Genomic DNA, 15,677 nt, shown 5'->3' with positions numbered 1-15,677 from the left:
CGGGATCCTTTCAGTCGCCGAGACGTCTTCCTCTGGTTCTCTTACTTTACTTCCCAAAAGTAGAAAAGTGAGCACCTTGTCTTTTCCAAAAGAGCTTCTCCAGTCCATCTTTAAAGGTTTCTTCCAGTGTCGGGGCATCTTTGAGAGACCAGGTTGGGGATACCCTCAGGTATTCCAGGGGGATCTGCAGCCCAGCGCAGGGAAATGAGGGAGTTGTCCAGACCCCGACTGGGTCGCGGCTCACACGATCAGGGAGAGCCTCTCAGCTTGCGGGCTTGATCCCAGTCAGGGAGAGGCTCTTACCTTGTGAGTTTGATTCCAGAATGGTAGAGGTGCAGGAAGGGCTCTCGGTGTCCAAACCTGGACACTTTTCAATCTTCAGAGCTAGTAAGAGTGAGGGCATGGGTCCGAGGAACCGCTCGTTGGGAATCTATACTTTGTGGTAGTATCGTAGCAAAATCTACTTCAGCATTTATAATCAAAACAACAACAATGGCAACACCCACAATACACCAGTATTTACTGTGGATTTGCTGGAAATGCTTTGTACTCACAGTCCTGTTTAAAACAAACAAAAAATTGATTTGAAACAGATTTTATTTCATGACTATTTTACAGACGAGAAAATGGAGGGTTGAGGTAGTGGTTAAAAAACTTTGCTGGGGTCACTCAGCCTGAAAGTGGCAGAGCAGGCACTTGGAGCAGTGCACTGCCAAAGGGTCCACTGTTTTCTTTTCTTGGACTGCCTGTCCTCTGTAGAAAGGCTGGGGCTCAGAAAATCCAGTTCAGAGTGATTGCCTCCCCTTTCATTACTGCAGGTTCTTTGAAGCCAGTATCATCCCAGTGTTAACCTTCAACCTGCAGGATCTCTCTGGCCCTCACTCCCACGATACCCCCAAATCCTTGCCAGTGGGTGATTGGGGAGGAGTGGTCTTCTGGGCTGAGGATCCTCAAATTGCCAAATCCTTTTGAAAACGTGCCCCTTGCCACACCGTTCCTAAGCCTGGAGAGCTGTGTTTACATTTGGGTAGGGTTCATTCGGAGGCCTTCTTGGAAGTGGCAGCCAAACTCCCACACCAGACTGAATCCTGTCAGGGCTGGCGCTGAAAAGTGGGATCCTGGGTGGTTTCCAATGCTCACCCCCCACCGCCCCCCTCCCCCCACCCCACCACCCAACCTCTTCTCCTTCCTTCCTTCCTTTCCAGAGGAAGGGCTTCAGGCTATAAGTTTGATCTTCCTTTAGACTTTCAAAGTAAACTTCCAATTCCTTTACCTCGCTCTCCCCCCTCCTCACTTTTTTCTGCTTTGCCAACATCCGACTCCAAGAAAATGGCTCAAATAGGATGTAGATTAACTTCATAATTCCCATTCCAAAGTCTGGGAAGCCACGGTGATCACCTCAGTTTGTGTGTCCCTCATTCCTAAGAAAATTATGGGGAGAAGTGCTGATGAATTTACCGGGAATACAAGGCTCTGCAGTTGCGATTACAGGAGAGGGAAGGATCCATGAGGGGGCAAGGTTGAGGGTGACCAGGCTCTTCTAGTTTTCCCCATTTGTGGTGGGGAATGGGAGGGGTTGGAATGAATATATTTGTCCTTATATTCAAAAGCCACAGGTGGCCTGAGACGTCAAAGGCTGCGGGATTTGAACCTGGAACCGAATGGTGGCCTGCAATGAACCCGCCTACCGCCTCAGGGGTTCACTTCACTCCAGGCTGCTGGCGTTGGACAGTTTAACTTTATTATCAAAGGGGAAATTGAAAAGTGACTTCTGCAAATCCCAAGACGGGGTTTCACCAGCAATTTCTAGGGTGGGAAACCAAAAGTGAGGTGGAGAAAAGAGCTAGGAAATCAACTGAAAAAAAAAAAAAGAAAGAAAGAAAACAAAAAAGATACACGCGGGATTAAATAAACTAAGAGACTCAGCCGGTGGAATTCTGTATCTGGGGTTTGAAACCGAGAGGGTCCCTCTACCTTTGGCCATCTGGCTGTTTTAAGCTCTGCCCCATGCTGTATAATTTTAGCTGAAAATCTCTTCCGTTGCAGCTTTGCTTTTATTGAATTCATCAAAAGCAAACTTTCCCTGAGTTTTTTTTTTTTTTTTTAAGAAGGGCTAAAATAATACGCCGACCACTGTGACATTCTCCGCGCTCAGGCCATTTTTCATAACGCCGCAGATCCGCTTTTGTGCCTCTGAGGCGACTAAACAGATGAATAACGAGCAAAGTCTCCCGAAAGTAAGCTAGCAGCTTTTCTCAGCTCGAAAAAAGTTAACTGAAATGAGAAGTGCATGTAAAATCCCCACACCCAAAGATGGGGGCTACACTTTTATTACTCTGAAGGACAACGATGTCTTTTTAAAAGCAACTAACTGCCCACATCCGCACACGCGCGCGCGCGCACACACACACACATTTGCTCACACAAACCACACAAACTTTAAGCCTTGTGAAGCTGCCCAGGTGGTGTGTAGGAAATTTTGGTAGAGAAAGAAGTAAGAAGTCTTTGAGGCAGATTCTAGCCGGCAAGATATGTCAAAATATCTGGTTTTATTTATTTATTTTTTATTTTTCGCAGATAGTTTGAAAGTTGGTTTCTGACAAGAGGAAAGAAAAGGCTGCAACACTAAAGGAAGACTCAAAGTGTTAAAAGGACGCTCAAAATGTAGTATTGTGGCAGGTCGGGGTAAGTTACATTTTCTTCTATTTTCTCCTTGGTTTTGGAAGGCAGTGAAAATGCACTGTGGGGAGTTTTTCTGTTGTTTTTAAGAAATGAGAGAATACTCCAAGCTCCCTCCTAGAATGACTTCCTCCTGCGACTTTGCTGTTTTTGTGGGTGTTCTACAGGGAGGCGCTTTCTCCTAGAGCCCTGTCATCAAAGACCCAGAGGTCCTCAAATTCTGAGTGGCCGGGGTTTGGAAAGCCGCGTTCGGGTCTCAGAGGCAACAAGTCGTGGACTCTCTAGCCCCAGGCAAGCGCCGCACCGCGCCTCAGCTGAGCCTGTGGCTCGCCTGACTCAGGAATGAATTTTGCACGTGTAAACTACTTGCCTGTGGACGCGCACAGCTGCGACTCGGGTTTATCAAGGGAAAAAACTATTCCCTTAAATGGACGATTTGCAAAAACTCAGCCATTGGTTCTTGCCAAATGACTATTGATGCAGAGTAAACCCTACCGGTTGGTGCGTGCGCACGTTTGTTTAACCCTAAAAATATTCCACTTCCGAGTTGCTCAAGTTGACATCCACTTGAAATCATTTGTATTTTTTTTTTAGAGGCTGGAAAAATAACTAGGCATTATCTGTAGGAGATGGTGTAGATATATTGGTGAGGGAGGCGTATTTCACTGGAAAGCGATACCTTGTATTCGCCGAATGTAGCGAAGTGTCCCAAAGAAACGCGGCTCCCAGTGCGCGCGCATACCACATTTCCACAAACGTGTGTTACAAGTGCACTTTCCTGCCACTAACCTGCGGCTTTGAGATTCGATTCTGAGGTTTAAATAATATTGTTTTTCTGCATGGCATGGATATTCAGATGCCAGCAATGAGCAATCCTTCATTTGAGTACCTGCAAGCGTCTGTAGTAAGCTAGATTTTATTATTATTAGCTTTCTGCTACCAGAAACGTGGAATAAGCATGTGCTGCCCCAGAAATTGGGCGGAGCTGATACAGATGTTGGCAAACACGTCTTTACCAGTTGTACTTCTGAGGAAGCCCAGAGAAATGGACCAGAGAGCCGAAGAGAAATTGACAAGGGAGCCGATCAGAGGCGATTTTGTTCATTAGCAGGAGCGACTCCTGCTTTGGGTCTGGCGGGGGCGAGCATATAAAATGCAACTTTTGCCCCATTGGTTCGCTAGGTGAATTAGCACATACTGGGACTGAACAGTCCTTGACCTTTGCCTTTATGTTTGCGCAAATGTTTGCCTAAAACACAATCGGTCTTGACAAGAGAGCATGCTACCGTGTGACACTGCCTATTCACCAGATAGATGTTCCCTGCCACACACGACCCAGAGCAGCCTTTTAAATAGCTTAGGTATTTGCACAAACTGTATAAATTAATGTCGGATGATTGCTAGTTGCTGGTTAAATAGGAGAGAGATCATTTAGATGAGGAATACATGTATCTCTCTGGCTTTTTTTTTTTCTTCCCAAAAAAGTCGGTAAGATAACTGATAGCGAAGGGAAGTTTATGTTTGTGGGAGTCAACAGGTTCTTGTTTGATCAAAGGGCACATGAATGTAGTTTTCTTACAAATGGCTTTTCCACAAAGATGGGGAGTGGATGAAGGAAGAGGAGAGATGGAGAGTGGAGAAAGCTGTGAGAAACTAATAATTAGCATAATTGGTAATGGGGAGGTTTGGAATCCTCCAGAGGATTTATTGTTCCTAAAGGAGCCATGGCCATCCAACAGCCTCTCAGCGCTCTGGAAACCCCATGAAACTTGGGGGGAAGTTATCCCGATTACTGAGCTTTATGGCTTTGAACACTTCCTCCAGTAAAACCAAATACTTTAGCAGGAGGAGAAAAGCAACTTTTAAAATCTATAATTGGTTTAAGACTTTTAAACTTCTCACTACAGATATGAAATTATTTAGAGAACTGGGCTGCCTTTTCCTGAACTTTGACATAGGAGCAAAATGAACTTTCCTCAACTGTGGTTTCTAGCTGAGATCAGAATTTTCCACATTCCTTTCATTATCTGCAACATGGTAAAACCTCACCAATTTCCATGGCTCAATTCTGTTGGCAGATAGGACTACCAAGACAGGGAGTGCAAATTAAGAAAAACGAGGGTATTTTCAATATTCTTTCAGGAACTGTCATTCCCTTGAAAGAGAGGAGTATTTACTTCTTTCAGTCCAAGGGATGCAGTAGATGAGGGTAGCACCAACTCATGCCACAGTCTGGGAATGCAGATTTGAATGTCTGAAAGCCACTATGATTTCTCCAAACATTCGCGAGGTATTTTTCAGGTTTCCATGAACTGTATTCAGGTGGAGAAGAGGGAGAGTCACCAGTTCTCCCTTGGAATTCCTTCTTCTTGATCTCTGGGCAAAATTTGCCTTCTCTCTGTTGGGCTATGGAGACTTTCAGGGTAGGAGAAAGTTTGTTTAAAAGCCATGTTCCACATTGACTTTAGGTACAGCACAAAAGTAGCAGAAAGGTAAAAACATCAATCTTAGAATGAAAAAAATAATATATTTAAGAACAAGCACCTAGAATAAAATTGAGGGTACTCTCTCCATTTTTCAATAATCTCCATAATAATTTCTTAACTAACAGAAATAATTTGTTAAGTTATTCTTATTTCTTACTTACTTAACACTGTGATGAGTATGAACTACTTCAAAAACACTTTTTTAAGGTAGATGCAAAACATAAATGTCTGCGCATTTTGTCTTTAGGTTCAGAAATGTGGGCAATTAAATATACATAATATCATATTTCAATTCTCAGAGGGTATTTGTCCATTTTATTAAGTGTATGCACAACTGTTTTTTCAAAGTTGTTTTATTTTAAAGTAAAATGATTCTAAATGTTCTCTTCTCTCTGCTATGTACCACATCCTACAATCTTCAGAAAATTTAGGAATTAAAGACACAGAAATGCAAATATTAGAGTTCTATTCTCTGGGATATCCTATAGTGACATAGTGTAGGCAAGGCAGCAATATGTTTCTAGCCTTTTCTTCCCTGTACCTGGGGTTGTGATGGGTTAAGTTTATTCAGGGTTATGCATAAATTGGGACCTAGAATCTAAAATCCATGATGATGAACACAAGGGACTTAGATTTAAATCTAGTTGTTACAAAAAGCAGCTTAGGAATTCAAGAAATTTCCAAATTTGCACAATTTGAAACAGATACATTTTTAAAAATCATTAGAGAAATCTGCATATTATATAAAATGTATCTCACATATATTCTATCCATCAAAAATTCAAGTACTTACTCCATTCATTCAATTATAGTAACTAAAATTGAAGATAAAAGATGGTTAGTTCCATTTTTTGCTGACAGACCTCTATTAATAGAGTTTGTGCATATTTTTGGCCAGAGCTAAAAATACCATTAAATGTTTATATTGTGAAATCTGTCAATGGTTTTACCTAGAAGTGTTCAAGAGAACATATAGTGATTTACTGATATCAATAAAGACACAGCACAATTGCCAGAAGTGTTCTTATTCAAACAAATAACATAATTTAAATGAGGAAGAAAGGAGGAAAAATATTTTTATATTTTATAAAATATAAGTATATTCAGAATTGAAAAATTAAGGTAACTGATTTACTCTTGTAAGAGTTGAGTATGTGATAGCTGTCTATTGAAAAATTGTTTGCATATAAAATTAATATTTCTTAAAGGTAAAATGATTGCACTTACAAGACACCATAACTGTAAAATTTGTTAGATGACTCTAGTACACATTAACTTCTATGTAAATAATATTCTTACTGACTGGATTATAAAATGACACCTGCTATAGTCTGTGAAGTTTTTACATTTTTACTATGCAGTGAAATTAAAGTGAAGAAGTAAAGTCAGATTATAGGACTTGGAAGTACCCGATAGAGCAAAGAGGAAGTACCCTGTTTGCATTGTATTTCTTCCAAGGTAGTTATTTCCCCCTAATTTATGTAGATGAGGCTTGTATTGTTCTAAAAATCCTTCATTTGCTATTAATTTAACTCCACTTTGTATGTAAAAATTTAGAGATGCTTTGGAGGCATGTGTATTTAACTAGCAAGTACTGAACTTAATTTGGAATAGCCCAGAGATTCCAGTTCCAGGTCCTTTGTCTGTGCCTATGAGTAGGCAGGCCATGCTAGAGTCAGGGTTCAGAGGACAGTCATTCTCTGGTGGCTTTCTTGGTACAGAGAAATACAGTTCTCGTCCCCCGTTTTGATTCACAACCTCTGACCAATAAATTGTGCTCTGATTTCCAATGCCTATTGCATCTACCACCACCCGGCCCTAATCACCTGCTCTTGGCAAAGAGAGTGCAGAAGCTGAGGCAGTATAGTTCAGGGACTGGATTCCAGAGGGGCATTTGGAAGAAGACACACCAAGCTTCGGCAAGCAAGTGAGATTTACGATCTTGATGCTTAGAGATCTTTCCTATGGGCAGTCTTGGAAAATCTGGGATTTCGAGAAGTCTCGGCCCCCATTTTAATCCTCTTTGGTGTAAAAACTGTGAATTCAGAGTTAAAGAAAGGGGAGGGAGCATTGCAGCCTTTAGAGAGGGGTGCAGGGCCTGAAGACCTGAAAAGTTCCCACACTTCATTCGCACCTGACATTTCAGAAGCCCCTTAATTTAGTCACAGAAGTTGATGCCCACAGGGAGCGAGAATTTGGCAGGTACCAGGTGCTTCAGGAGGACTCCAGCTCATTCTCTGATTTAGCTAAAGCTGTCTGGTGAGGGAACAAGGGGCCATAAGTATGGTGTTTGTTTGTTTGTTTTGTTTTTGTTTTTGTTTTTCATTTGTTTTGTTTTTAGCTCCTGACTCTCATTCATATGTCAGATCCCCATTTCCTTTACCCTTCACTCCCTTCATCAGTAGCTTGGAAGACTGTGGAGCCCTCTTGCTTTCTCCCACTCCACCCTCCTCTCACCTTCCCCCACCCTCTTTTACTGTCTCACACCACCTCACCTTTTCATACTCCCTCAACCCTTCTTAAACCTCACCTTCTCACACTCATAGCCCCTCATATTCTCTTCTACCCATCTCCCCCTCTAACCCTCTACTACTCCTCATCCTCCACTTCCACAGAATCCCACAAATCCCTCATATCTACTTCATCCTCCTCACTTCCCTCAGACCCTTTGCCACCTCCAATCTTTTCATCTCCACACCCTACACTCCCACACATTCTCTCAAAGCCCCCAGACTCTTCTTGCCCCCTCACAATTAGAACCTCTCTCACTCACATCAGTCACCTCCCCATGCCTTCATATCCTTCAACATGTCTCCAGGCATCCCTTCCTCCCAACTCTTACACCCACCATATTCACATCCTGTGTACCTTCCACACATACTCCACCCTCAGACTCCTACTCCCAGTCAGGCACACAAGTCGTCTCCTCCCCCTGCCTTTTCCTGGGTGGTATCTGAACTCCTCAGTCTATTTGTGTTGGAGAACCTTGCCTCAAGTGTCTTCCCCTCTGACTCTTCCTTCCACAGCTTTCTTCCATACCAGAGTGTCAGCATATCCCTGTCTGGAGTTCCCTTTGGAGAAGAGCACATGGCTATCTCTCCTTCACTTTTTTCACTCACCAGTGCTCGTAGTCACAGCAAACTGGGACTGGGAACCTAAACGGTTGTCCCCTAGACCCAGTGCTGGGCTATGTGTCGATGGGAAGCCAGGGCCACTCATTGACTGCTCTGTTCTCAGCCCTCAGCTTCAGAGGGCTTGTCCTTGTCTTTCCTTCCAGATTTGTCTTCAGTCTTCAGGGATACAAACTCCTACATTCAACATTTCCATTAGCAGGGTGAGTGGGTGAGTGGGTATGAAAGATTCTTTAAACTGGAGATTCTCCAATTTGATCAAGGTTTAGAATCACCCAAAGTTTGTTTAAAAACAAACAAAATAAAACATAACTAGAAATTGCTTGGCTCCATTTTAACAGTTTATGTGAATTCACATTTCTAATAAGTTCCCAGGTGATGCTGGGACCACATTTTGAGGCGATTTGAGCAATGTTCAGCAGGAGGAGGTGATTCTATTTTTACAGTGAGAAGACACAGGGAGATCCATAGAACTCAGAGGTTCAAGAGGAGAATGACACTCAGTGGATAGATGGGAACAGTTTCCTAAAAATGTCCTAAATGAGAAGGTACTTTGAAAGGATGGATTTATTCTACAAGGTTAGGGCTTTTTCTGTGAGAGGAAGGGAGGAAGAAATAAGACTGTACCTAGGACATCTCCTTTCCTAAGCTCTCACTGACCATTTAAAATGAAGCTAAGATGTTTAGAATTTGTGGGGGACTGGGTCTTGAGTCACTGAAAGTGCCAGTCACTCTGTATAGGTTTATTGTTTTTGAGCCTAGGGATCTGTGTGTGTGTGTAGGCTTGCTTTCTGCCTTTGCATTTAAGTTTCATTCAAAACAGATGGAAGCACTCAGGCCCTACAGAATCACCTTTTCTAGCCTAGGTAGTGGTTACTATGGTTACTTCCTGTTTCCTTTCCATGTGCCTGTGAGGAGACCTCACAGATATCTCCCTTTAATTCTCCCTGAGGGCTAAAAGGTGGCCCAGAAACTTTCGGCCAGTTAACATTCTGCCTTATCAATTGTCTAGGGAGTAGTTTTCTAAATTTATTTGTAACTGCCAAGGTAAATAAATGAAGGAAAAAATACATAAGAGAGAAAAGGTAAAGTTCTTCAAACTGGAACTTTCTTGAGTGTGTGCGTATGGATATGTCTATGGTACATTTAACCAGTAAGAGAACACATACCATAAGCAGTCACGTTGCTAGACAAAAGTTTTCTTTGATTTTATATTTGAATTTAATTAACAACATAAATTTTAAATACTAATCCTGGTCACTTGGGCCAAGAACATTCATATATTTTTCTCCCAGCTGATTTTGTCAACTGTTTTCAGTCTCATTTTCTCAAGACTTTGAGGCAGAGGCAGAATTTTCCAGCCTTCCTTTGGAGATCAGGATCCAGGGATTAGAGTTCTGGGATCTTGGCAAGGGTTTATGCTACTTTTTCCATGATGTTTGCAAATCCCTAGCAACAATTCTGCATTCTAATTTTTTTCCTCCTTTCTTTGTACATCACAAATAATTATGCTGTTCAAACATGGCTTAGAAAAAAACACAGTTACATTAACATGTTTCTTCTATAATTTTGTTTTAGAAATGACTAGAATTTTCTGTGAATTCATAGTTTTTCTCCTGGTTTAAAAATAAAAATATTTAAATTTTGTCTTGCCAAACGTCTATCCTTTGTTAGCACATTTTGCTTGCTGTACTTCAGCCTCTGAAGTTTATGGACATTACTAAAATATTTGGGGGATCATCAGCACACCAGTTCCTTGAGAAAATGTTGGGGTAGGCTTTACACTACGCAATCCAGTTGTTCAGAATTTAAAGGTTTTCAGGTTGAGTTTGCTTTTCTTTCTCTTACTTTACAATCCCTTTTTGTATTTTTTATTTTATTTCAAATAGAAGCTTTGGCCAAGGTTATTTTTAATATAGAAAAGGTAGCCAAAAAATTGGATACTAAATGTTGAATCCAAACTGAGTAAATTTTTGAAATATGCAGTATCCACGTTTCTCATTGACTTAAAATAAAAATGAATGTAATTCAAATCTACTTGTGTTTTTTTTGCTGTCTAAATAGAATATTCAATGTGACAAAATGAATCTATAAATATGTGATCTGCATATTAGACATAGACACAACCAGTTCAATAATGACTGATACTATTTTTAAGTAGTGGATGCTGAATACATTATCTAAAGAAACGCTCTGAGCATCTGAAGGTTGAGGATCTTACAGTGTCTTAGTTCTGAGAAAATGGCTCACGTATGTTTCGGCTCAGTGTTGGTCTCACTAGCAATAAGTTGTGGCAAATGACATCTGACCATAATGATAATATTAATGTTACTATCCTTTTGGAAAAGAAAAACTGAATTCAGTACCTGTTTGCTTTGGCATTATTTTTCCAGCTATCTAACCGTCCTTTATGGTACAGTGTGGCTGTTGTTTCTTGAGTTGTAGTGTCTACGCACTCCCTTCTTTCTGGGTAAACCTCCTCTCGCGCCCCCTAGCGGAGGGTTTGGCAGTGCGGAAGCAACAACCACCAGCGATTATTTATTGAACACCTGCTGTGCGCCAAGCACTGTGGAGGAAGCTGTAGCTTGTCTAGATCTGGGTGGGGTCTAATGCCACGCACAGGCTCTGTAAAATGATTTAAGATTGAGCAGATATTCTAGCCTTGGGTCCTTGTGGCTCCTCCCCTGGGGGCCTCTTCAGAGCCCTCACTCACGTTGCACTTGGAGCCTGACTGGAGGCATTTCTGGCCATCAGAATCTCCTAGCTACAGTCAGTTTGGGATGGAGAGGCTTGCTGCTCCTTGGCGGGCCTGGTTATAATTTGTGTCCTCTTGTATAGAGCTGTCCAGTTTGACCTGTAGCTACAACCAATCCTCGATCAGCATTGTCAGACCTCGGTTCCACCACACTCTGAAGAGCTCCATTTTGTGCAGTGGCAGTCACAACAAAACTCAACTTTCCTCTGTGACTTTGTTCTTTTGATTTTTTAATAGATCAAAGACGTGGAGGGAGGAAGGAAAAGCGGGGGTGGGAGGGGAGTAGAGGAGGGGTAGGGATTGTTTTCGTGTCAAGATGCATCTCCCATTCGAGGCCACTAGCCCCGTTAGGAGAGAAAAGTGCACGGAAAAGGGCGAGAAACCTGCACTTGGCTCGGCATTGTTTAGGGGATTCGAGCTGCGGCCGCCGTGGCCGCCGCCGCAGCCATACAGTACAGTCTCCATGGCAACGCAACCTGCTGCTGCCGCCGCCAAAGTTGAAGGCGCTTGAAAGGCTTGAAGAGACCAGAATCTCAACCCCTATTTTGGTTCCCCCGAGAACAACAGAGAGAAAATAAGGCAGGGAAAGAAAGGAGGAGGAAAGGAGGAAGGAGGGCGGAGGGAAGGTAGGAGAGGAGAAAAAGAGAGAGAGGGAGGGAGGAAATATTTGTATGAATGAGAGGGACTAAGAGAGAATATGAGAGAGAGAGGGAGGGAGAATGCCAAGAGAAACCCCACCCCAGGCCCATGAATGCTGGCATTGTCCCTTTTCTGAATCTGATTTACCATATCATAACCCCCAGGAGGAAGAAAACATCAATATCCCGAAGGAATGGAGATGTTTCTATGGAAAACCTAGGAATTTTAGTCCATAACAGATCTGGCTTAAAAAAATCAAAGAGATCAAAGGCAGAGCTCCCTGGAGTAGAGATGCGTCTCTGAATTAAAGATGGACGATGCAGACTACAAAGTGCTTTTTTCTTCTTTATTCAGTCCTCTGTTTCCATTTCAAGGGAGGCGCTGGTCTCGTCATATCTAAACTAGACAGTCATTGGGAACAATGTCATAAAGAGGATAAAAGAGGGAGTGGGGGGCACCAAGAGCTCAGCTTCCTCTGTCCTAGTTGGTTTTCCAATCACCTTCTCCGGCATTCTCAGCACAGGTGTCAGCCCAGCCCCACTCATAGAAGGAGCTTGTGGAAAAGCCTACCTCTACCTTCAAGTCTGTAGGGGCAGTTAGGAAAAATTAGATTCTCTGAAATCAGGGGATGAGAAGTGGTATTAGGTTGTTTTCTTGCCTTACCAAATTAAGCTTGGGACAATATCAAAGGCTGTGTGTGGCAGTTCTGGGATGGGGAGGAGAGAGCAGGATCTTTAGGCCCAGATGCGGACTGGAGTGGGGGACAGAGTGCCCTGGATCAGGGGAATTCGGGGCAGTCCCAATAGCTGTCTTTGCAGACATGGGTTCCTGGCAGCTCTTCTGAGACAGAGGCCCCAAAGAGGGAGACATTCCTATTGGGGGGCGGTGGTCTAGTTAAGTAAGACATCTCCTTGCCAGACAGCCTTTCAATCTGCGCATCTGAGAAACAAATAAATCTCTAAATGTGTTTTAGACACTGACAAGAGAGACTAGGTGACTTCTAGTTTGAGGGCAAAGCTTATTTTAAACAGCTGAGCGTTTTATTGACCTTTGACTCGTACTGTGATTACCTAGTGATTTTAATTCCTTTTAAACCTAAAGTCGAGTTGAGTTAGGGATCATGATGCCCGGGTGTGTCAGTAGAAGTGCACGGAAAGGAATATACCAGCAGCAGCCCCAGATGAAGGTCTTCTCCATGTGCACAAAGATAATTCTCTGGCCTGGCTCACAGCGTGTTCGTGTTTGTTCCCGTGCGCGTCTGCGGGGCGGCTTGTAGGCCTGTTGTCCGGCTTCTTTCTGACCCTACTTATGGCTGGCAAATTAAAACAATAAATTTTCTAAAGCTGAAGCCTATCCGCTTCCTCTGGAAAGAAGAAAAGATAATCAGCGAGGCGGACGGGACCTGCGTGTGGGGAGCCAAACCTCCGGAGGCCTCAGGTCTTTGCCCAGCAAGTCTCCCCCCTCAAATTTCCCTAAAGCCAGCGTCAGCAGATGAATATTCGAGAAGTCAGTTAAGTTGTTTGCAAACACGTGCGGGCTAGCGCGGCGAACGGAGGACAGAAAGCCTGTTCCCAGGGTGGAATCAGCATCTGTACTGGCCGCAAGCAGCCCTGGGGTCTGACCCGACACTAAGTAAACAGCGACGCGGTCGAGGGGCTCCTTTGTAGCGGCCGCAGCTGTCCGGTCATCTATTGTCCAGCCAGGACTGGGGTCTGGGGCGCTGCCCTGGCGCCAACTCTGTGCACAAAAACATACCGGGGAGGGCTACACGCATGGCCGCCCCCAGGCCACCAGACCTTCTCTTTCTGTCTCCCCTTCAGCATCCTGCACCATGCAGGCAGTTTTTCTCCTTAAGTAACAAAGCACCGGTGTAAAAACTCCAGCACCTGGGGGGAGGAGGAGAAAGGGAAAAAGACCTCCCTTCCCAATGGAGGTGGAAAGAACAGAAGCACAGGACAAAATAACAGGAGGGTTGGAAATCGAAATAAAACTGATAGCAAGAATGATACTGAATGATTTTGTTAACCAGATTTTTTTTGTCCCAAATTGTATGTCTTAGAGAAGTTAGTGAGTGTGTCCGATGACAGAGGAGTAGGAACAGGGACGAGGCAATGCTTTTCCTGAGCCAAGGGGTTGGGGTGGCATAGTCCTGGGTCTTGATGGCTCACCCAGGGGGACCTACAGAAATGCCCCCAAGGATTCAACCACCTGGGAGGCTCTTTACTTCTGGTATTTCTCCTAAGGATGAAACTTGCAATTCAAACACTTGTTGCCAGTTCTCTCCTCCTGCACCCGCTCTTACCTCCCCTCCCACATTCCCCTCCCAGCAAGGTTAGCGCACTGGAAGCAATGTGAAGGGGCTGTGGTGAAGTTGAGGCCCGAGTTTCAGGCTGCTTTTGTCTGACTCAGACTCTTTGAGAATGACCAGCAACTTCGACCTGTACCGCAGAGCCAGGACTCACTGGGGTGAAATGACTTGCATCCTGGAGTTCTGTGGATAAGCTGAAATTCACAGAGTAGCTAGCAGGCTATGGGGTGCCGGAGTGGCTCCTGAGGTGAGACCTTTTACACCTTCCAGACGCTTCCTCGCCCAAATGCATGCTCCAGACTCTGTGGCTCCCACTTCATAGGGGTTTTGGGGCACACTTCTCAGGATTATGGCTAAAGGAGCCAAGTTGGAGGCTAGGACCAGCTGCCTATAGCTGGCCATTTAGGCCCTCATTGAGCCCATAGTCAACAGGGCATTTCACATCCTCAGTGAGCCAAGCCTGAGCAGCTTCAATGCAGATCTGTGCCCAAGTACAGAGCTGTGGCTAATGGAACCTGCCAAATAGCCACTTGTCTCCTTGCTCTGAAAGATAATTTGTTAGCTGCTCTCCTGTTGGCATTTGCATGAATTCTGTTGTTATCTTTTTTAAGAAAAAAGAAAGAAACTTTTAAGATTTCATTTTGATCTACAAGTCTCTGCCAAACATTGCAGAATGAAACCAGTCATTTGGCTTAGGTGGCTTCTCTCTGATTTACCTTATGCAGTGAACTCCTAAATTTAGAAAGGTGGGAGATAAAAATCATACCAAAAATTTAAAATGCTATCAGGGTGTTGCTGCTGAAAAAAGTAAATCCACAGATCCCACCTGAATAAGAGACTTGATTCTGACAAAGGTTTCAAAATTCAAACTCCCGCCCCCTGTGCAAAAATGCTCAAGAGGTCGAATCATTTTTAATTTTTTAAAAAACAACAGAATAGCCAGGGTGAAGTGAGGGCTAACATTTTGAGTAGCAGACGCTACTAAGTTCCTGCTATTCGAGTGAGACAGAAGTTTTGAGGTCCCAATCCATAGAAACTTCAATTGTCAAAGCTTAATTAATGTGAAGAATGGATGATTTTCAAGCACTCTGACAGTGGTTCCAATTGCCTGCTTGCTCTTGTGTGTGATTTGCTGCAGGGAGTGGGCTGGGCAACTGTGAACCAACTACCTACCAGTAAGTTTATTAAAAAGAAATTCTTGAATGAATGGGGGAGCCTCAGGTTTTGGCCAGCTGGGGAGGGAACTTGGCAAGAGCGTTATTTGTGTCAGTGAGTGTAGAATCCCGTGAGCAGGTTACCTGGGGACGAGGTCACCCAAACAAGGTTGTGTAGAAGCTTTTAAGCAGCTCTTTCCAGAACATTTATCAGCAAGCTTCGAGGATCTGTCTACCTCTCTATCTATCTATCGATCGATCTACCTATCATGTATCTATCTATCCATCCACCTACAGCTTGGTGAGACATTTGCCGAGGACAAATCCGATGGCAAATCGTTCTTTAGGCTGTGGTTCCTTGGGCGAAGAATTTAGACCACTGCCGCGGTCTAAACTGCAGCCGCGCCTGGCGGAAAAGACTGGAATTGGAAGCCGCGCCAGACAGCCCAGTCTCAAAATTCCAAACGCTACCCTCGCCCTCTCTGGGTTGGAAGCAGGACTGCCCAGCTTGCTGAGCTCCCCTTT

The 15,677-nt window shown here is 43.8% G+C and overlaps 1 long non-coding RNA gene across 1 annotated transcript in view; it reads left to right on the top strand.

Annotated features, from left to right (window-relative positions):
- The first annotated feature begins 2,410 nt into the window (after window positions 1-2,410).
- LOC115837270 overlaps window positions 2,411-15,677 on the top strand; it is a 334,419-nt gene continuing 321,152 nt past the window's right edge. Inside the window, exons 1-2 of the long non-coding RNA XR_004032324.1 lie at window positions 2,411-2,494; window positions 2,578-2,685. This is a non-coding gene — a long non-coding RNA (uncharacterized LOC115837270). The remainder of the gene's footprint in view (window positions 2,495-2,577; window positions 2,686-15,677) is intronic.

This window comes from Nomascus leucogenys, chromosome 11 (assembly GCF_006542625.1).
Source record: "Nomascus leucogenys isolate Asia chromosome 11, Asia_NLE_v1, whole genome shotgun sequence".
Lineage (NCBI taxonomy): Eukaryota > Metazoa > Chordata > Mammalia > Primates > Hylobatidae > Nomascus > Nomascus leucogenys.
Note: the sequence above shows the minus strand (reverse complement) of the source record. Positions and strands in the feature narration are given on the sequence as shown.